Source organism: Pogona vitticeps, chromosome 4 (assembly GCF_051106095.1).
Source record: "Pogona vitticeps strain Pit_001003342236 chromosome 4, PviZW2.1, whole genome shotgun sequence".
Taxonomy (NCBI): Eukaryota; Metazoa; Chordata; class Lepidosauria; order Squamata; family Agamidae; genus Pogona; species Pogona vitticeps.
In genome coordinates this window covers 93,219,342-93,243,311 of record NC_135786.1, presented here as the reverse complement: position 1 = coordinate 93,243,311, position 23,970 = coordinate 93,219,342, and the positions used below count along the sequence as shown (strand labels likewise).

The window sequence follows — 23,970 nt, the reverse complement described above, 5'->3', positions numbered from 1 at the left end:
ATTAGAGATAGGAATGTCCTTCTCTAAGAATTCTGTATTTTGGGGGTAGTATTTTAGTACCTGCCTGGGAAATACTGATGTGGTAATTTTAACAAAGAATATAAAGGAACTGAACAATTGTAGACAAGGATTATTTTATATAAAGTACACCAGTTTTCTTTTCAGCTATGAGAGGAATGATAGCATAGGGTTACAAAAGGTTTCATAATCTATTGAGTTCCTGTTATTGTAGCTTTAAAAAAAATTAAAACTGAACATATGTATGGATAGTCAACTATGACTGCAGAAAAATATCAGAGGAAGTAGAGACTTTCAAAACAGAAAACAATAATCCCTGGTCCAATGTAACTTTGTGTATGTGCTGCAGTAGGGTAATGATGATGATGATGATAGAACTGCAGAGCTGGAAGAGACCCTATGGATCATCGAGCCCATCGAGGCACAGTGAGGAATCAAACTCCCAGCCTCTACCCAAAGCATTGAGCTATGAAGAACTCTAATGAGATTAGAAAAAGGAATAGTAATTTTTTTGGGGGGTCTACCCCTCCCACCACCCCTTAATCAGTATGGCCACAAGGATAGAAATGTTCTTACCTCAGATTTCAAAAGGCCGTGTTTCATGATATATCGATATGTCAGAACTTTGGATCCTGATGACCTGTACCTTTTCTATGTAGCAACATGAAACTGCTGCATAATGTCAGCCTGAGACCTATATTTTAAAAATACACTTGGAGAAATCCAGACTGTTTACATATGTCAAATCTAGGCACTCTGAAATGCATACAGTCTTGAATGTAATTAGAATGGCCAGATTCTAAAACTAACGGGAAGGCACAAAACCTAAAACATACAATGTTAACTTTGTGGGCTTATTATCACAGCACCATGGCAGTAGCATTGCCAGTGGCAGTTTTATAAAAGGGCTGAAATGCCACAGTGTGCCCTCTTAACATCTGGATTCTTGGTCTGTGCAGTCCTCGTAAACTCAACAAATTAACTGTATAGCATGTATCTGGTAAGAAAATGGTCAATTATTGAAACTTCAGATGAGCTCATGTACAGAGCAAATCTGTCCAGCAGTTTTCAGGCCTGTTATATTGTGTGGGAGGGAGTAGATACACTACTTTCTTGGAGGACACCTGAAAGGTGGGGAGACTTGTCTGCTTATTGCTTAGCAGGACTCTTTGCTTTATTGCTTCTAGAAGGGTTTGTTTGGAGTATATGTTGTCTAGTTGGTTTTCACCGAAACAAACTGAAAACATTTGATGAAACCCAGTCTGAAGGACAGATGGAGTTTGAAGTTGTAGAGAAATGGGGTTTTGATACTATGGACCCAAAACATTTGAGCCAGTTAATTACTTTGTGGCCTTGTCAGAAGCTGTTTTCTTCAGGGGCTGTTTTGTGGCCCTGAAAATAGACACAAAATAATTAAGTGGCCCAAACACATTGGGTTCTTTGAGTGAATAAAACCTATTTCTCTATATCTTGAGAGTTTGTCTTTGGATTGGGTCTGCACGGCTGGCAGCCGAGGGTGGCTTGTGAGACAGGAGAATTTCATAGCAGCCTATGTGAGGGCAATGGGCTACAAAAACGAAAGCTTGGAAAAGTCCTGCCTGGACCCCCAAGTTTTTACAATTACAACTTTCAGAATCTCCCATTGAAGGGAAAGTTGAAGTGCAGAAAAGTAATTTTTCAAATCTTCAATACAGATAATGAAAAAAACATACAAATTGACTAATATTGTAACACATTTTCATCTTTTAATGACATTTATACTTCGATTGGAAGTAATTATGATTGTGTGGAGCTTTTTTTTTTTTAAAGGCTGACTGACGAAGAATTGATGCTTTTGAGTTGTGGTGTTGGAGGAGACTCTTGAGAGTCCCCTGGACTGCAAGGAGAACTGAAGGAAATCAACCCTGAGTGCTCACTGGAAGGACAGATCCTGAAGCTGAGGCTCCAATACTTTGGCCATCTCATGAGAAGAGAAGACTCCCTGTATAAGACCCTGATGTTAGGAAAGTGTGAAGGCAAGAGGAGAAGGGGACGAAAGAGGACGAGATGGATGGACAATGTCATTGAAGCTACCAACATGAATTTGACCCAACTCTGGGAGGCAGTGGAAGACAGGAGGGCCTGGCATGCTCTGGTCCATGGGATCGCGAAGAGTTGGACACGACTTAATGACTAAACAACAACAACAAATATGCACAAGATACATATATTTATAAGCGACCACTTTCAGAATTTCCCACTGGGAAGTTTCTGGAAATTATAGTCCAAAAAAGAGGAAAAAAATCCGAATTGTGGCAAAAACCATGCCTGTTAGCTGGTTTATGTATTAGGCATAGATACCAGCTCAGATTGGTCCATATGCACACAAAACCACACCTCACTCTCCAACACAACTATGGGGTATAAATCTGCATAAATTTCACGAATACCTGAAGGAAGCCAATGAGATAGTTCTACCACACCCAACTGGCGCTGTCTCCTCCAGACATAACACCAAATGCATGCTGAATTCAAATTCATAAAGTTCTTCATAAATGGGACAGAAAGAGCTTAATTTTTTTTAGAAAGAAAAATGAAAAATCAAAGCTTATAGATATGTCTGTGCAAGCAGAGAACTTTGATTTCTTAGCTCTTTAAAGTCTTACTTTGAATCCCTGGAAATTCAGCCACATTTGCAATGAGCAATTGCATCCTGATCTTTCCTTTGGCAAGCTCCTCACTGTTAATTGCTACATGGCCGGCAGGTACATGATTCTGTGAATCTAGATTGGTCTTTAGCCTGGTAAGCATATGGACTATTGAATCTTGTGTGCAGCAATGGGCAAAAGTTTTATTTATTTATTTTACTAAGACCTTACTCAAAACCCAGAACTTCCTTGATAAATGGAAAGAAAAACATTGAGGCTTCTAAAAAATGCCCAGTGCAGAAAGCCAAACTGACAAATCCATCCATCCTTAGTTTTAGTCTTGGATTCTTGAGCCTTCTTGGTGAGAAAGAAATGGGAGGCTCATCTTTAGAACCCCGTTATTATAACCAGGTAATGACTGGCATGCACCAATGAGAGCTGTTGGGAGGCGGAGCCAGAGAAACTGGAAGGGAAGGGTGAGTCAGAGTCTAGAGAGTTCAGTCAGAGAGACAGAGAAGAGAGAAAGAGTTTTTTGGGGTTTGAGGTAGAGAGAGTGATTAAGGAGTGATTAGTCAGTGTGAGCTGTATTAATTAAGATAGAAGAGGTTAAAGTAAAATACTGAACCTTTGTGTAACCTTCAGAATGGGCTTAAGAACTACTCCTAAAACAACTTGTAATCAATAAACCTGTTTCTGTTTAAAAGTTCAATACCGATTGGACCTCAGTCTTTCACAGGAAATATAGGCTGATAAAGAGATAAACTGGTGGCAGCATGTTAAAGGGCATGTTGGGATACCTTTGTGAGCTCTGTGTTTGGTGAAACAAGCGGGGGCCACGAATAAGGCAAATGGGCTTTTCCACCCATTGTACTTTTGGTGATGGGGCATGGCGGCACTAAAGCAGCACTCAAACCAAGAGTCTGGGACATAGAATTTCAAAAGCATATGAGCCAGTTAGGCAAATATAGTGTTGTCACTAAAAATGCCTTTACAATATCTTCATATTTGACAAGCACAATGTCAACAAAGACCAGAAGAGCTTTCACATTAGTGAGACTTAATGTTTTACCCTCTAAGCTCATGGAGGGAAGATTTCAACATATACCTATCTCGGATTGCCTGTGTCCGTGTAATGATGGCCCAGTGGAAACCATAGGTCATGTTTTACTGTACTGTCTTTTCTATAGAGATCTACGCACCCATCTCCTGAGCCCAATCATTCTCAGATATCCAGGGAGACCAGATGAATTTTACATCAAGCTACTCCTTTCTGATCAAGACTCCCTTATTACATGCTCTGCAGCAAGAGCTTGTGCAGCAGCAATGGCACAGTGCTCCCTTGTAGTCACCTGAGTTGATGGGTTGACTGGTCTTGACATGGGGGTGGTTTATTGTCTAGCATGGAGAGGTGTTATGGTCCCAACCAAAGGGACAATGGTCCAGGGGATACTGGTAGAGGTGCTGTGTTTTATTCTCCCCGTGTTTTACAATCAGTGCACGGTTGATTGTTTGCTGTGCACTTTTTAAAATGCATTTTGTGTGTTTTGACCATGTAGTGTGTTTTATGGATTGGGCATACACTTTTGAACTGCATCTTGTGTATTTGGGCTACATGGTATGTTTTGTGAATTGTTTGTATATTTTTGAACTGTATTTTGTATGTTTTAGCCATGGATATGTTTTGTGGGCTGGTCACCTGACCATAATAAATAAATTCTAATAAATTAATTCTAAGCAGGGGACACAGGGTAAACAATCACTGTCCCAGGCAGTAAGTTTCCCATTCTCATAAAAGCAGGTGTCTTGAAACTGTCCAAAAATAACTTGCTTTAATGGTAAAGCCACACCCTCATTCTAAATCTGTTTATTTGAACACAAGTTCCTTTGATTTATTTTAGCTGAAGGAACAGCATATCATTTTGAACACACCCAACCTTGTCTGATGTTGGAAGGTAAGCAGACCTGGCAGTGGTGGGAGGTAAGCATCCAAGTGTTTACTGGGTTTTCCTATTAGAACTAGGAGAGTATCTTGCCTGAAAATTTTGAGATTTGGTATTGGTCAGAATAGACAATGCTGGGAGAGATGAATCATGGGTCCGACTGTGAATAACTTAAGGAAACACCCTACATTCCTATGCCTTCATTAGATCATGTAGACATGTAAGATTTCCAAATGGCTGAAATGAGGAATAGGATGCCTTCATTTATGCCCTTGTTTCTTTCTGTCACACCAGTTTCCATCCAAACTCGGCCCTTGGTTGCTGTATTTCAGTCGTTCCAGCATGTCAGTGATATTGACTGAAAACCCTTCTGTGCAGCCTGCTGTCAGACTGATTGATACCAGCTATAATAATATCAAATGTTATGGCATCATAATTCCATTTGAAGTAAGAAGCAATCTTTGATCTTTTACTATCGAGAGATTACAATATATCCTTTGATAAATAATACCCTTCCACTGGTATTGTCGAACAGTGCCATTGTGAACGGTTACAACAGCTACGATCTTAATTGCAAACCCCCCAAATTCAGGGGGTGTAACATTTTGAGAACAAAAGGACCCAGAGGGTGTCACTTGCAAGAATTATGGTGCAAGCAAAGCACAATGTATACCATACAGATGGGAAATTTATGTCAGTGGGTAGGGGATTCCTTCTCAGAAAGGCCATTGTTAGCAGGAAATAATGAACTAGCAGAGAGTTTGACTGGAGAGACTTGTAACTGCAATTTGAGCTGTGACAGATTCTTAGGAAAATTGTGTGTGTAGTGTGCTGTGTTTGATGTGTGAACTCTGAGCTTTTGAGCAAAGCAGGCAATGTGTGTGTGAAGGAGGAGGAATAGGAGGAAGAAGAAAAATATATGTCCAGGAAATGTCCACCTTGTGAATGTGGGAAGAGAGAGACAGTTGCCTCAGGTAGCAGACACTGAAGTACACAAAAGTGTCCCAAAGAGGCTACCTTGTCATGCCGAAGAAACCTGTTGCTATTTTGGAGGGGAAGAGCATGGGGTATGAGGGAGGATGTCAAACCATTGTCAGTTTTCAAATAAGATTCAACTGCTAGGCAAGCCACCATCTGCACAGAGAACTGGGAGGTGCCATCTTGTTCATTGCCACAGGGAGCATAATGTCTAGGGTGGGTCATGCTGGATTTGGTGAGAAGTGTAGAACTGAGGGAGGTCATGTGGGCCATCTAGATCAACACTTTGCATGACATTAGAAGGTGTTAGGTTATAAAAATGTTTCTTTTTCATGTGTACAATTATATTCCTGAAAGCTGGGGAGAAGAGGTCTTTTTGTCGATCAGCCTCAGGGCCTGCTGGCTAGGAACCTGTTCTAAGGAAGTGGGAGGAAAAGCTTCAAAAGTGACATAAAGGGCAAATACATCAGTAGTGGGCTGTTCTGGCTTTGTGCTGCAGCCGAGAAGGACAGGTGTTTCCTCAATTTAGCTTGGAGAGGATGAGCCGTGTGTCGGCACTGATTTTACTTCCACAGTGCACACCTGTAAAACTCTATGAACAGTTGGACATTTTCTTCAATGGATTTATTGGCATAGTGAGTTATTTAAAGCAGATGATGAAATAGAAGCTCCCTGTAAAAAATAAATAAATCCAGACATTATGAACACCTCAATAACATGATGCTGGAAAATCATTCCCTATTTAGGCAACAAACTTTAAAACATAAAGGACCAGGGAATTAGTGATTTTGCAAAATGGGATTGGCTGGAGTCATCAGAATTCTCTGCTACTTTAGACTGGCATTAAATGCCTGAGCAGATTGCCTATAGCTAATTACTAATGTGTTCTCCAGGAGCCAGTGTTGTTTGGCTCTGTTGCCCAGGCACGTTTACACTATGGCTAACCTTAGTTTAAAAGTACAGGAGAAAATAATACACATGGCAAATCAATTCACAGCATCCTAATGTAAACTAACTGAAGCATCCTATGCTGTGGGCTCATTTTCCACCATAAAAGTAGTAACCATCTGTGGAAAGTGTAGAGGTGGGAACCTTTCTGAAGGTTAAGTCAGTCACTGAGAACAACAAACTCCTTCATGATACACAAGATGGTGATTTGCCTATCAGATAGGTCTGTTCATTTTTTTTGTTCGTTTCACACATGTGATCCTTCTCTCCATCCTGTTCTCATTGTATGGAGATTTCTCCAAAATCATGAAGTTAACCTTTCATGTTATTGATGTCAAGGAAGAATATGGCAGGTTGGTATCCCCCCTCCCCCCCACCATATTTCATTACAAGGTACCCAAGAGAACCTTCACTTAACAGTGGAGTTTTTTAAAAAAACAAAACAAAAACCTGGGTACATAAGCGGCATGAGACCAGACATGGTGGGGGCATCTCTCGAAATAATTTTGGGGAAGGATACCCTTCCTGCTTTGACACCCTCCATGCTCAGGTCAGTGGATTGTTAGCTCTTAGTATCATAGAGTTGTTGTGAGGATAAAATGTAGATTAGTAATCACATGGGCTGCTTTGGAATCAAAGGGAAAATAGCATATAAATGTAGTAAGTTCTTGTAGTCATAGCAATAATAATAGCAATGATGTCTATTGCAGTAACAATAACTCATACAACAAATTAATCATGGCTTCTCAAATGCAGAACATTTAGGGTAGCTTTGGGTTGCTCCCCTTTCCTCAAAATATTTATAAACCTCTCCTAATTCTGAAACTTTCTACCTTTTAAAACCCTGGTTCTCTCTCTTTCTCCCTCCCCCTCTCTTTACCATAGGTTTTTTTTTGGTCAATGGTTATTCTTTTGCTCCCTGTCAGAACACAGAGCTATGTGGTCCAGTCTTCTCTTCTCACTGTATGGACAACCAGCTGCTGATGGGGAACCCATGAGCAGAATACCAGCGTAACAGCATACATACAATATACCCTGCCTATGCTCTCTGGCAACTGGTATATAGAGATATATTGCCTCTGAGGCTGGGGAGAGCACAAGTTCATTGCAGCTGAACTTTTTCATTACTGATAAGCCTAGCCACTCTTTAAAGCCATGCACATTGGTAGTCATCACCATATCTTGTGGTAGCAAACCCCAACAGTTTAACTGTGCTCCATGTGAAGAAGTTTTCCCCGGTACTTGAAAATACCATCTGTCCTGAATCTCTAACCATTCAGCTCTAGTGGGTGGCCCAAAGTTCTGCTGCTATGAGATGAGAGACAGACATCTCTCTTTATTCACCCTTTTTCTAAGCCAAGCAGCTCCTAACATTACCTTTCCTTGTATGGAATTGTGATTCCCGCCCCTACTTTTCTATACTCTTTCCGTCTATAACATCTCCCCCCCCCAATGCAGTTACCAGAACCATAGATCTATATGAGACTAGAATGATATGCCAAGTTTATTTATGTATTTATGTATTTATTTATTTTTACTCCACTTCTGATTCTGTTGAACATGGAATTTGCCTTTTTTATATAGCAACTACTGAGTAGAAGCCCTTTGAGCTATAGAACCCCAAGATACCAGTCTTTCAAGGAACATTAGCTGCTGTTCAGTGGAATGGCCATAGCTGTTATCACCTTCCAGAGTTTTTCTGCCTAGAAAGAAGTGCTAGAATTTAGCTTCTGTTACTTCCAGCTCAGATGCCATCGGTGCTTACAGGAAGGTGGGATCCCCCTCTCCTCAATACACTTCACCTTACATTTGCTTATAATGAATCTCATTGGCCATTTAAATGCCTGTTCCTCCAAGTTGGCAAGATCTTTTTGGAGCTCCTTGCATTCATTTATCCTTATAATTTCCCTAAATAATTTGGTGTAATCAGCAAGCAGAGTCTCCTCACTATCCATTCCTAATGCTAGGTCATTTATGAAATAAACTGAATAGCATCAGTCCTAAGAAAGAACCCTAAGGGAACCCTCTGTGGAGAAAACTGCCACTTCCTCAGCTTCCTATTTATTTATCAGCAAAAGCTGGGATTCTGTTGGCACCAAATACATACTGTGGTACTTTTAGAGATCAACACCCCCTTGGTACAAGAAGTGCACACATAAAAATACACAAGCTTTTCAAAGCATTTCCTTTTGATCAGATGAAATGTTAAAAGCAAGCAACATAGAGGGAAGGATGAGAAGTGGGGAGAACTGCTGTATATTGTTCTAAAGTGCAGTGGAGAAGTGATGTGTCTGATGAAGGAATGGATGTTATCAGGGCATGCAGTGTTAAGTTTCTCACAGGATAGCCTTTAAATTTACTGAGGACTGGCAACATAAGAAATTTTAGTTGTTCGATCTTAAACACAGTGTAAGTCTGCAGCCAATTCAAAACTGCATCCATCAAGTTTGTGCATATGTGTTCCTCTGTTGAATAAGAAACACACTTTCCACTCTCTGCAGTGGAGTTAAGTTTAGGTTTCCTCTGCCCATGTTTTGTACATAAAACATGAAGGAACACACCCTTACTAGCCAATTACAATAACTTATATTCTAAATAAAATGTAATGGCAGAAAATGTAATAAAACTTCCAAGCATATACCGTAGAAGAAAAAGTCTTGTTGAAAAAGGATCATCACAGCTCCTGCAAAGTTTGAGTCTTGACTCATTCATATCTCAATGCTTATTTGAAACTGTCAATAAACATATTGGTAGGAGTTATGTGGTAGAAATTGGGGGTAACAACATGGCCATTTGTCCCATTGTTTGGTCTGCTATGGGGATGGGCTGGTGTAGTGTTCACCCTTGTTAGGTATGTCATGTATTATTCATCTTCTATGCAAATATGCTGGAGAGGTGGAGCTGAGAGAGAGGTTAAAAGGCGGACCCTGAGAGGAGGAGTGAGTCAGTCAAGAGTCAGTCAGGAGTGAGTCAGTGAGAGTTAGTCAGAAGAGATAGAGATTGAGTTAGAGACTGGTTAAGATAAACAGATAGAGAAGGTGGAAACTATATGGCAAGAGTATAGTATGTACATCTGAAGAATTTCTGTGATTATTAAATTGACTTCACTTTAATGAAAAAAGTTTTGTTTGCATTCACCATACAAGTGTCTGATCAAACGTCATTTATTTTGTGGATTGAGGTAAATCACTGGTGGCAGTGAAAAGAAAATGACTGGAACCTTTGTGAGGGCACAAAATGTAGGTGCCTCAAGGAGGTGAATGTCACATTTGGTGTCCAGCGGCGGGCTATGAAAGAATCCAGTAAAGCCAAAGTTAAAAGTGAATTTTCTTTGAGCCAAGGGTATCTTTTAGTCAGAGGTCTGTGGTAAAGAAGTAGGTTACCTGCTAGAGCTTTAGTGGTAAAGTTTAGTGGTGGGGCTTCTGATTCCAGATCTGAGGGGACTAAGATAGGGAATGACTCTGAAGGGAAAATTCCTTTTGAGGTTACCTCAGGATTTGAACAGACCAGTGGGCTAGCTCAAAATCCAAGGCTCTGAGTGTTGAGGGAGAGATTGTGGATAAAAAGCAGAAACCAGGGTCAGAACAGGTCTGAGGTGAAAGGAACATAAAAAGCAGAGGCTTGAAAACAGAATTTGTTTTGTGTCTGGAAGCAAGAAGGTTGTCTCAGACCAAGAAATGTCGTGGCTTGCATAGTGCCAGAAAAAGTGTAGCCATATTTAGCTGCCAAGTGAGGGCTACATAGTACCCCAGAAAAACACTGGAAAAAGAAAACAACAGTGAAAAAGTGTTTTAAAAAGAGGCCTGACTAACTCTGCAATGGAAACCAGCTCTTATCAAAGAAGTACACATACTTATGCCAACCAAAAGAATTAGGAAGCTACGAATGGAGGTAATTGATCCTCAAGAGTCACAAAGTTTACCTCAGGAGGTGGAGGGAAATGGAGACTCTCTAGCTGTGGAACAGGAGGAGACTCATGAGGGTGCCTCAGGGAGAGGAAGTGTTCTGAGATCCCCAGATTTTGAAAAATGGAAATTTGAACAAGAATTCAGGCTTAAGGCACTACACCTCAAAGCTGAGCAAGATGCAAGACAAATGGAAATTAGAGAAAAAGCCAGAGCTGAAGAGAAAGCTAAGGAGCTGGAGCTCAGGGAACTAGAAATCAGAGAAAAGAAGAGAGCAGAGGCCAGAGAAATGGCATTTGAGCAAGAAAATAGACAGAAATAGCTTTTGAGCAAGAAAAAAGACAAATGGAATTTCAATTACAGATGAAACTATTAGAAATTACTGTTCAAAATAATAACAACAATAATAACCGTGCTAGTGAGGGAAATCTCTCAAAGATAGATCTAAAGAAATTTCCCCAATATAGAAAGAGAGACTGCCCTGAATCTTTCCTCACATCATTTGAAAGGAGACTTTAATGTTAAGGATGATGAAAGGATGATGATTTTGAGATCCCAAATAAGTGGAGATTTAGGTGAGCTGTATTCTCAGATGCTTCTGGAGCAAGCTAGAGATTTTGAAGCATATAGAAAAATTGTATTTTCTAGATTTGGTATCAATGCAGAACACCTGAGGAGAAAATTTTGTTCCCTTACCAAAAAGCCTGAGGAATGTTATTCCCACACAGGGGCTAAATGTTTGGATAAATGGATGGAACATGAGAATGTCACTTCTCTAGAGCAAATGAAAAATGTGATTGAGGTTGGAACAATTTTATTCTATTTTGCCTGGGGTATTGCGTTATTTAGTTAAGGACAAAAATCCCAAAAATCTATTAGAAGCAGGTGAAAGAGCGGATTACATTGGGGAGATTCGAAACACAGGTTCTCTGAGGTAAATTTTAACAGGCAAAACTGGAACCACCATAAGAAACCCTTTAATAAAAATTACCCCAGCAAAGCATCAGGGAAAGAGGGTCAGGGTAGTACTTCACCTAAATTAGCACGACCTAGTTCTCAGACCCAAATGAACCCTGAGGAAAAAGTTAAATAGATCTCCTCAGAATGAGAGAAGGTCTTAAAGTGTTATAACTGCAGGGAGTTTGGGCATTATCAGGCAAATTTTATAAAAAATAAGAATAAAAGTGGAAAGGATGATAATCAGAGCAAGAAAGTGTACTGTTTAAAACCAGTTGAAGTCACTGAGGGAGGCTGTAACAATGGTAGTTCTGTTCCCATGGCAATTGGCATGACAGAAAATTCTGATCTGTCACTAGCCCAGGTCGTGCATTGTTTTCTAGTAAAGGCAGAAGATATTTTAATACATAACCTTGGTGAGAGGATTCTTATTAATGGAAAGTATTATGCAGGAGTGGTTGATTCTTGTTCTAACATAATCCTGTGTCATCCTGAGGTGATTCCTAAAGAACAAATTCTCCCAAACCAGACTGTTACCATCAAGGGAATAAGTTCTACTCCAATGATTTTACCCATGGCTAAAGTGAAAATAAATTATAGAGATTGGATTGGAAATTGGGATGTGGCAATTTCTGATCAAATACCTACACCCTGTTTAATTGGGCTAGATCTCACTAAGCATGTGCTTTTGAAGTAACAGGTTCCCTGAGAGACCAGTTAACAATCCCTGAGAGAAAAATAGAATCCCAAACCTCTGAAACAAACCAGGGATGCCCCAAGTTAGAAAAAAAACCCATAAGGTAACCAAAATGGCTGATGAGGTTATTTTGAAAACCCCTAATGATGCTTCCTGTATTGAAGAACAGATGGAAGATAGTACTTTGAATGATTGTACTACAAAAGTTAGAGAGAATCCCATTCCACTGACCCCTGAACACCCAGACAGATCCATGACTGATAAAGACCTGACATATAGAGAGGGTTTACATCTGATAGAGCATGTTAAGAGTGCTTTTGTACTTATACGCTCACAAGGGGGCCAGGAATCACCCACTGTAGCAGAAATGGATACAGTAGCTGAGGGAAGCCTGGAGGGAAAAAGTCTCTTTGGAAGTCAGAAGCTGATCTTATGCTTCTAAAGAATCCAAATAAAAATAGTTTGGCTCAGGAGCAGAAGGAGGAAATTAGTTTGGTAGGTTGCTTTGAAGCAGCCACCAGTACACCCACTTTATTATCTCCTGAATGCCCTGAAAAGTTTTGCCCGGATAAGGAGCTTTTATATAGAAAAAAGTCCTTAGAAGTGGCAGAGCCAAGCTTGGGAAGTACTCCTGAAAAAGAGAAAGGCTTGTATGAGGCCCAGGAAAGAATATTCTGTCCTGAGGACCAAGTAGTAGAACTGAGAACTATAGAGGGGAGAAAACTGGCAGGGGCGGAACAAGTAGTCCTTAAATTCTTACAAGGATTTAATACCCTATCTAGCATATCACTGAATACAGTAAAGAAATAGAATCAGCTAACATATTCAGTGCATCTAAAACAAACCAATCGTGGATTGCAATTAAGAGAAACTTGCATGAGAATATTAAAGTGACCCATGATAGTGGTCCCCCACAGAGGGAAACCGTTTCAATGAAAGTACCTATGGGTGAATGTGTGAGTGAGGAGAAAGGCGTAAGCCCTGACTTCTCAAAGAGGGATGCATCCAGAGATGTTTGGGGGGTGGAGAGGGAACTGCCTACCCTTTCCCCAGTGGAGAAAGTGAAGCCCTGAGCCAGACGTCACTGACAAATGACAAGCAGAGGATGTCCAGTGAACAACTGAGTGGCTGATGTCTGCCAGTTGACAGAAGAGAATGAGGAAGAAGGAGCCAGAGATCATCAGAGGGACCCCTGAGTGCCAGCAGTCGTGCGACCAGCTGAAGGAGGTGATAACAAGCAGACCAGTCCACAGGACATCTGACTACAATGGGAAGGTGAAAGACTGGGACTTTGCAAACCACAGAGTTAAAGAGACTCAGAGCGTGCCTCGAAAGTCAAATGACTGATGGGGCGGGGGATAAACCAAGCTGATAATGTTATAAGAAATGTCCTGTTTGTGTATAGTGTGGAAAAACTGAATATTGATGAACTGAAACATGGAGAATGATTCAAGGACTTCAAAAATGAACTGGAATGGACTATTGATTTACTGGTTAATTATCTATGTAAAAGTTTCCTGATTGTGGCATATTTCTGTAAGGTTGAAAATGTTAAATGTAGTAAGTATAACTGATAAGGTAAAGTATGTTACTGAATTGTATTGGAATGTTTAGACTAAAAGAGATTGTGATTGTTATAATAAAATATTGTTATTGCTTGCAAAATGATGCCAGAGGGTAAGTAAAGTTTCATGCAACGATGCATGTGTGTTTGGGATGGAAAACATGTTTCCCCTCCCAAACAAACATATTTAAGGGGGGAGGTCTGTGGCGTTCACCCTTTATTAGGTACGTCATGTATTATTCATGTTCTATGCAAATGTGGTGGAGAGGCGGAGCTGAGAGAGCGCTTAAAAGGCAGACCCTGAGAGGAGGAGTCTGTCAAGAGTCAGTCAGGAGTGAGTCAGTGAGAGTTAGTCAGAAGAGTAAGAGACTGGTTAACATAAACAGATAGAGAAGGTGGACATTTTATGGCAATATAGTATGTACATCTGAAGAACTTCTGTGATTATTAAATTGACTTCACTTTAATAAAAAAAGAGGGTTTTTTGCATTCACCATACAAGTGTCTGATCAAACATCATTTATTTTGTGGAGGTAATCCACTGGTGGCAGTGAAAGGAAAATGACTGGAACCTTTGTGAGGGCACAAAACGTAGGTGCCTCAAGGAGGTGAACATCTCAGCTGGTTTCACTCCTTTTGCTGGTGACCAGATGACATAAGTGTCAGCATGAGCCAGCCCATCCCCAGAGTGTTCCTACCCATTCGTTTTTGGGTGCCTGTCAAGGACTATATAGGTGCAGGTCGGTTGCTCTGTTTTGGTCCATTTCCAGCACATTCAGTTATTGAGACTGAACCCAAGTGGAGCTTGCTGCTTTAAATTTTCCTTCTCCTATCAATTTCCCAATATTATCAAGCAGCTTAAGAAGACAGCTTAGCCACTTCACAATATTGGGAAATTTAAAATTTCCTCTGCCCCTTTATGGAGGGATGGAGAAAGGAAGCAAAACAATTTTTAAAAAAGCCTCCAGTATTTCCCTTGATCCCCTGTGGACTCTCTCTTCAAATATTGGTCTTGGTATTTTTCTAGTTCTGTAGAGCATCTTAGGGATATGATACATATTTAATTAGAAGACCAGAAAGCTCACACTTGAGTTTAGTGCAGACTCTCTCATGGATACAGTTTGGCACTGGTGGTGTCTGTTTGTAATTTTCCAATAAATTCTAGAATATGCTTTCTTGTCTCTGCTATATCATTTCTTATTATTCCTTCCTGGAAACTTATGTTCCTGGCAGGTATCTGTCCTATATCTCCACAGTGAAGACAGATGAAAAGCACACAGCTTCTCTGCAGTTTCCTCATCCTTTTGTAGTCCAGATTTTCTTGCCATTGATGGTTCAATCGCCTCTCTAGCTCATTCCCTGCTTTGGGTGTTACATAAGTCTTTGCCATTGGTTCATGAAGCTGTTAGCAACATGCATCTCATAAGTCACGTGAACAATTCTATGATGTTTTCAAGTGATTCTATGGACACAAGTAAATTTGGCTATCTGATGATTTCATTGAGAACAAGCAAGGACAATTGAAAGAGATAGCAATGTAAACAATAGGCAATCATTTCAAAGGTCCCAAAACATTGGGTACTTTCCTTTTTTTACTGAATGCAAAAATGTCCCCAAAATGCTGTTGAACTTTATTCCGTACCTCATGGCCTGTTGTCATGACAACAAGGTAAACATATTACTTATGCAATTCAGCTGCCCTTCTTTTTACAGGGGCACCAATACCAGCTGCACATTTCTGATTTTGTTTTAAAATGGTCTTAAATGGTTTCTAGGCTCTCTCCCCAGCAGATGAAGAGGTCCAATTAGTGTGAAGTACTACAGAACAGATTCATATTTTCATAAGTAGTTCTCCTCTGGTTACTCTTCATAAACTTTTAACAAGGTGCCTGACTTTGAGTTGCATTGAATTTGTTTTCCTTGGTAGCTCTACTTTTCATGGCCAGCTGTTATAATATTTAAAAAGAATCCCTGACCTTTCCATATGAAATGGGGATGACCTGAGGTTTCATTGGAAAACTGATCAAGAGCTTTGAAGTAAATACATTTTAACAAAATTATGATATGAATTCTACTGGTGTTTGTGCAAAATTGGTGTAAGTTGTCACGGCCAATAGTGGCTAATTGATGAGGTTCCAGGGCACATCTCAGCTGTGCAATTGAACTCATGACCAGGCATGTGCCGAGATGTGTCCCAGCACCTCATTGAATAGCCATAATTAGCTGCAGGAATTTATGCAAACCTTATGCAAAAAAACAATAAGATTGTGTTCTTTCTCTTGTAATTATATTACATTTTCATTTTATTATAAGGAGAGAGAACTTTAATCTCTTTGTGTCTTCACTTTATAGTTACCGTTATAGTTATGGGACAATGGCTGATGATAAATATCATTATTGTTCATGTCCTGGGTTGTGTTGCTGTCTCATGCTCTGTTTCTATGACCAAGAGAGGATTTGAACACAGGACTTCTAAGTTCTAGTCTATCTATCTACCACATCACACTGGCAGCTTGTTAGCACTATGCAACCCAAATACACCCATTAGTTTATGTATTTATTAAATTTATACCCCGCCCATCTAGACACAAGTCTACATTGAGTTCAAGCAGATTTCTTATTATATGGAACTGGAGCAATCCTTCTCCATAAAGTCTATGCTGCTGCTACATCATGAGCACTTAGCCCTACTGAGTAGTGATACACCCGTATAGAAAAAGAAGCCCTAGCCATCTCATGGTCCTGTGAGCATTTTGGTGCTGGGATTAAAATTCCACGAGGAAACTAATCACAAACCCTGGCTTGTTCTGCTGCACTCCAAAATTAATAAAAGTACTACTTGAATCATTCTTTATTGCAACTGACTGCAGTGGAGCAACTCAGAATATAGTGAAGTCCTTAAAGAAACTGCTCTCCAAATCTTTAGATTCATTTCTTTGTCTTTTGGCATACAATTCCATACCTTTGGGAAATGACTTCAGCCCACCAAAGCTGCTGACAGAATGAAAGTTATGCGTGACAGTTGCAATTTCCATTTTCAGTTAAGCACATGACTCCGATTTCCATAGCTTCTTTTGTTTTGGTTTGTTTTTATAATAACTTTCCCCATATATACGAATCCAGGGCAGCCCACAAATAGATGAAACACATATGGAAATAAAAACAAAATAAACCACAATATTGAAAACAGTCACATCATGGCTGAAATCCTGTTGCTCAATTACACATGAAGAAAGCAAACATCAACATTCAGTCACTTCTAGCTACGTAGCAATGAATGAGTCACCACTGACTTGAAAATCCCTGTGGGGACTTGTTCATTGTCAGCTACAAGTGATTGAATGTCACACTATTGCCTTCTGCATGCATAATTAAGCAACAGGATTTCTGTAACTGATATTAAAACGACAAGTAACTTAAAAACAGTTTATTTAAAGAGTGTATTTCTCTCAGGCACCCTGCCCCAATATCTTTTTCCAAAATAAAAAATAATATAATGCTGACTTTAATTACAGTTTTCAAGAACAAAACACTAGCTAACCCCTTTTATTTTGTGTAAAACCATACTCTATGTTTTGCGCAAAATATAAGCTTTAAAATACAAAAAAGAGCAAATCCAAAATATTAGAAATGTTGCTAAGAACACATAGTCAGGAAATTTTATTTCTTTCTTCTTTTTTAATCCCAACATGTGAAAAATACACAAAAGCCTTCTAATCTTGCCCAGCAGGGAGAAGGCTTAAAACTTTTTTCTTCTCACGGGTGACAATAAAATAAGCAGAAACTTACATCCCTAACCCAAACTCATGCCTGGATGAGGTGCCCAAATGCCTTCTGCTCACATGCCAGTTCTCCACTTCCCTTTACACCATGGAAGAATGGTAATCAGCATCTGACAGAAACCTGCATTCCAGACATCCATGCAAACTGGATACCGGCTTTGAGAGGAACTTCTAAGCAAGTCAAACCCTCATGTTACGTCAGGATAATTTTCTCCAGTACAACCCTTGGGATTTCCACAGGAATCAATGGCTCTGAAAACACAAAGGAACCTCTTCGTCTATCATTTTTGATATCATAGTTTTTGAATATTATGATCTGCAAAAGTATTCCTTGTTTATACTCATTAACTGCAACATTTAAGGAATTAAAAAACATGAAGCAGAAAGGATATTTAGTCAAGAGTAAGCTGTATTGAAGTCTTCTTATTCATATTCAGAAGACTGAATCATCATCATCATCATCACCATCATCACCATCACCATCATCACCATCGCCATCACCACCACCATCATCATCATCATCATCATCTTAGAACTGCAGAGCTGGAAGGGACCCTATGGATCATCAAGTCCAGTCCCTCTCAGGGAGGCTAAGTGGAGAATCAAACTCCCAACCTCTAGCTCTTCAGCCAGATGCCTAAATCATTGAGACGAAACATACCTTCCATGTTGCTGGCACTTTTTGCATCCTGAAAATCATTCTGATTAATTAATTCTGGAGAAAATATCCTGCAAAACAAATATGTCAGGAAAGGCCAAATGGTATTTGGAATTCTTCTGTGTCCTTCTTTAGGGATTGAGTGCATCCTCTTTGATGCTACATCAGCTTAAGACTTAAATGGGAAAGCTGATCTTTAACATGTTGAGTTAAGGGTCACCTCTCAGCCTCAATGACATTTCCAGAAGAGAATCTATGGGTATGGGAAGGATTAAAAATTCACCTGTTTACTAGGAGTAAGTATTTATCACCTTTATACACACCAAGGCCTTCAAAGCAGAGTATAATACAATCCAATGAAACTACAGTGTAAGAAAAAAACATTATCTAAAAACAGGTTGAAATGATTTTGAGAATTTGGGTGAAATAACTACTGTTTTGGTGAAATAACTACTGTTGACATGTTCCTATGGTAGCTGCAGACAGCCCCCTTCAACCTGATGCCCTCCAAATGTATTAGAGTTCAACTGTTTTAGAGGGTATAAATTGCCCTTAAACCCATTGCATGAGGCAAAAGGCAAATAAATAAACACCCATGATCCCTCACTTTTGGCTCTCTTAGCGTGAGGCTGGGGGAGCTGTTGTTCAAAACCTCTAAAAGTGGAGTAGGCTGCCCAGACAGGAAGAGCCAAGAGACATTCTTTTAGGTACTTCTGTTGAATATGGAAGGGAGGGGTTATTAAATGCTTACAATTTTTAACTAAGCCTAGCTTCATACTGCCTGTGAAGTGTAGAGTCTGTAGTGTCCAGGGATGTTTACCCTTATTCTGTTCTCTGCCTGAGAAGGACACTGTGCTTTCAGCAAAGAGACCATTAAGTTCCATCCTGGCTTCAGCCTATGATTGAAACAGCTGCTCTTGTGACAAATACATGCAGGGTGTATATGCATTAAGGTGCCAGAAGACTTTTCAGCATATGTATGCATGTCTATTTTAGTAGAGCCTAGAAAGGTGTTGCCTATGGGATTCTGAGACCTGTCACCCAAAAATTAATTTGGTGGGTAACCTTTTTCATTGACTCAGAGGACCGTAGAGTTGAACTTCAGTCCAACCCTTCCCACCAGAAATGCAGGAAATTTACAACTAGAGTATCCTAGCCAGAAGGTGAGATGAACATGTTAAAAATGAGGCTATGTGTTATGTGCCATCAAGTCAGAACTGACTTGCAGTGATCCTAACAGGGTTTTCAAGGTAAGTGAGATATCTAAGGTTCTGCCATTTCCACCTCCTCCCTTTCATGAGAGTCTATGGTAGTGAAGGGATTCAAACTCAGGCCTCTTGAACTGCAGTCTGTCACTGTATCTACTACGCTGCACTCTTAGAAGGAAAAGGGTGCAGCAACCATAATTCAGAGCAAACATGACTGTTAAGAGTAAAGCACTCAAAACCTTCGACCCTGAAGGACAAAGAGTTCAATTTTGGCTTCTCCCATGTGCATTAAAAAAATGAAAATAACTCAAGTTCTTTCTATCCTGAATATGAAGAGATGATGAGCTTTGATAAATTCTTGTCAAAAGAACCCAGTCTGAAACAAACTTCTCCTCACCCATCCCTTCATTAGTTCTCTAATGCTCTCAGTCACATAAAAATCTTTTTTTTTTGTTCTGATCATGATTTTACTATTATAATTTATTAGCAAATTTCCCATTATTACAGTTTGGATCATGTAACTGACCTCTACATTGTCTTTAATAAAAGAGATGAGATATTCGCATTCATCTCCCGGGAAAGATGAATACAAATATCACCACCACAGGTGGCTGGGCCCTTTGGACCCACCCACCAGAACCAGCTGCTCCACTTACTGCTTGTAGTGCGGTACACATGGCCATCCTTGTTTGCACCGTGCCAATCATGGGAGTATCCCAACCAATGTTTCCGTGACTCCCTGCAGTTCTGCCCATCCTGGCAAGGAGGTGGGATGATGAGTTCCCTGCTCAGCTGCTGAGTGGCCGGTGGCTCAGGGAGGTGGGGAAGTGACGATTGGGCTAGCTTTGCGATTGTGTGGTGTGAATGACAATGGCTTGGACACTGCACTGCAAGTGGTAAGTGGACTGGAAGATGAATATGAATATCCCATCTCTAAATAGGGGTGAGATTATTTCCAGCCTGTAATTTTGAACACATAGATTAATTCATTCACAAATAGAGGACCGTATCAGTCCTCATAAATATGCTCTGGAAGAATGAATGAAGTATTTTTTCCAGCACTCTATCTCCCACATCTGCCCAAATAAAAGAAAAAAGTAGCCACTGGATGATTTGATATGGGGATTCAGTAACGAATGGGAAGGCATTGTTTGGGATTGGGAATTCTTAATTCAATCACCTTTGGCCTTCTAAATTCTGGCTAATTTGAAAATTATCCCTTGGCTGCCAAAGTTACCTACTTTTCAGTTAAGATCTCTAAACTGCAGCCTGGAGTTCTTTTATCATTTATGGTATTAACACAATGGGAAAGGTTGTCATCACTATGATTGTAGCTTCACTGCTTCTGTACATGCAGGAAGGGTGTGACGAATGACATCTAGAAAGGAACAGAATGGACAGTTCAGTGCTTACAACTTCTGCTGCATCAGTGAGTACCATCCAAAGAAGATTAACCAGGTTCTCTATGTTGCAATTTTTGCATAAATGGATGCAAAAATGCTCTCCATAAAGTACTATTTTGTTCTTGTAAATGAAGCATTGTTGGGCTCCGACTCTCATCAGCCCCAGCCAACATGGCCATAGGATTGTGGCCGTGGTACTCCAGCAATATCTTGAAGGCCACAGGACTCTTCCCTCAACTGCCACCATTCATTGGCTGTGCTGGCTGGGGATGATGGAAAGTGTAGTCCAACTGAATTGAAGAGGAAACCAGCATGGGGAAATCTGATAATAACCTCGCTGGAAAATGGGTATTTATTTTGTCTTACTTAAACTATATAATAGGGTAATAAAATTGAGATTGCAGGGAGGTTATTTCCTCTCCAGAAGAGAAGGTGACCCTCACCCTATGGTTCTCTGTTGGTGGTCTGACAGCTGTGTCCTTGCAAATCATAGCTGTTGAATGTGAGGAAACCTTGTGATAATGTATGGTAATAGTCTTCTTTTTGTGGAGCCAGACTGCTTTGCTTTGCATGAGGAAGCTTTCTTCTCTTTTGCAGTCTTTGTTGCTTGCCTCTCCCCACCTCACGGAAACATGTCAGATCAGTTTCATTTCTTGAATTCTAATCCTAAGGCAAAACTAAACTGGAAATGCAACATTGACAGGTGTAATATCCATATGATCAGTGAGACAGATTTGTTAAGTTAGTTAATTATTGGAATTATATACTGCCCAACTTAGTGAAAGCTCTGGACAGTAAATATAAAGGAAATTAAACCCACATCAACATTATCACCCCACAACAACATAAAATACCAGACAAATATAGACTACAACGAAAGTTTTGTTGTGGTTGTTAGAGGACAACAACAATCATTCTCTGATGTCACCCAATAAATGGACAACAATGATTGTTTTCTTATTTGGGCATAGACCAAGATGGTAAGCATCCTTTACTATAATCTTTTTGCTATTAGGTCGGTTAATATATGATGCTAATAAGCCACTCAGCAGTTTATCCAATGATAATGTGAAAAGATCTATAGCCCTGGCCGACGTCCTAATTATACAGTGTAAGAAAACATGGTATTAGGAAGGATTTAAATATGTTGTTTTTGCTGTCCTTGCTGTCATGGGATTCGAAGGACTGGGAGACACAGCTCTCCTTCAAATTGTAGTTAACTCTTATCTTGTGACCCGGATGCATTTTAGCTCCTGAATTCTGTTGGCAAGGGAGGAAAATAAGTTGATTTGAATAGAAAAGATAAATGATTTGCATCACAGAGAGAAAAGGATTCGTTAAATGATCACTGTCAGATACTTTATTAAAATGTGATGAATATTTTTCAATCAGTTGAGCAATGCATTCAGAATTGCAACAAAGTGACTCAAGCGTTTCTCTCCATTGATATTGTGCCTTGCTCTCTTCCTCTTTCCTAAACCTGGGATGGTTGCTTTCACCTGTAAACAGGGAAAGACGAACAGATCCATGTTGTTTTCCCGCAGTTTCCAATTCCAACCCCCCCCCCATATTAAGGATGGGTCATTTCAAAATTCTGACATACATTTAAAAGATTCACACAGCTGCTTGTAATCAATGTCTGCTCATTTTCCCTATATGTGCATTTTTGTGCAAAATGTTGCCTATTATGTACATTTCGGGAGCAATTTTCCTAATGCAACACACTTTATATGATATTTATTAAATATATACATTATGGTTATACATAGATTCAGGTGTGTGCCAGAATACGGCTGGAGCCTGGTCTGATTGTATGGTGAAATCATAACTGCCCAGGAAGAGAGCATTCCAACTCTCTAGGAAAGATGACGGGGTTGGCCCTGCCTGTGTGGCTGGGTTATTCTCCTTAGTCATGTGGGTTTTCTCTACTTACAGATAAACAGCTGTCACACACACCCAGTTCCCCTGTTTCTTTTCTACACACCCAGGTTCCCTTTTGGACCTGACATGTACTTTTCACCCTTTTTTGCTGCCACCAGAGGATATGTTCCTCTCTGTACCAAATATGACTATTAGATCAGTGTTGTCCAATATAACAATATTTATTTATGGGTTTGTAGGTAAATCATACAAAGAAAATCATGGATGGTCTTTTATTATTCATTCAATAAACGTTGCTTTGATTACATTTAAGTTTGCTTATGTAGATTCACTTTAATCAAGGTATTTCTATATTCAACTATTTATTTATTTCTTAGCATGTTTAACTCTTACCAATCTTAACCCCATAAACATTCCAAGACTTGTCTTATTCCTATCTCTTTCTCCATCTCTCTATTATTCTTCTCTCTAACACAACCACGGCCCTAACTGCCTAAACTAACTTCTCACTAGTTCTAACTATCAATAACTGTCTTTCTGTCCTTTTATTATCCTGGTTCTGCCCCCCTGTACTATCATTGGTTATCACATCAGTGTTCTACTGTGATAGACAGGCTAGGTATTTGGACTGTCCATCACAACAGCTATCACATGTCTGAGGGAATGTTTAAAGGGCAGAGTATCTTCTCAGTGCTAAAAATCTGGTGGGTGATGATACCAACAATGGAAGAAATTTGAAATCACATTCATAAAGTCATGAGCCCTCTTTAGAAATTCAAAAAGGGGTCAAATCAATACATAGCGAATTGAGTAGATGAGCCCCCGCCTTCTCTGTCCTTACTTTGGTCCTGTGAAGAGTGTCAGTTGTTAACACAAGCTCTTCTATATGTGGAGAGTTTCCGTGTGAGCCAGAACTCAATATTATCCAGGGTTCTGGCTCATGGACAGAACCTCCACTGATTGAAATTACTTTTCTCTTTACATCTGCCTATTTTCACATAAACAAAATGGTGACAAGGTGGTGGTAGAGCTCACATATGATGATTCAACTGTTTTCTGAATGCTTGAAGAGGCAATGGATGAGAAGGTAATACATGGAATGTATTATAGGTTTTCTGGCATTTATTTGGTAGTTCTTACACTGTGGCTGTGGCTTTGTTATCTAATTTATCATTTTATTACATTTTTGTTGTTCTTTCACAGAAAAATCAATGAGGGAAGTATTTTTTTTTCCATCACTTCAAGTGTAATTGAAATAGTGAATTTCGTTGTATGTGTATATACTTACAATGACAATAAATTATTATTATTATTATTATTATTAAATAGGACATAAATATTTCAAAATGAAGTCATAAAATAAATGTGTTTTTGTTTTATAGTTTGTATCTTGCCTTTTGTAAA

General features: G+C 39.7%; 1 long non-coding RNA gene across 2 annotated transcripts in view; it reads left to right on the top strand.

The window, feature by feature from the left end:
- The window catches only part of LOC144588639 (uncharacterized), a 41,849-nt gene extending 18,976 nt beyond the window's left edge, over positions 1–22,873 (top strand). For both annotated transcript variants that reach the window (XR_013544276.1, XR_013544275.1), the window contains one exon: positions 1,828–22,873. This is a non-coding gene — a long non-coding RNA (uncharacterized LOC144588639). The remainder of the gene's footprint in view (positions 1–1,827) is intronic.
- The last annotated feature ends 1,097 nt before the right edge of the window (positions 22,874–23,970 follow it).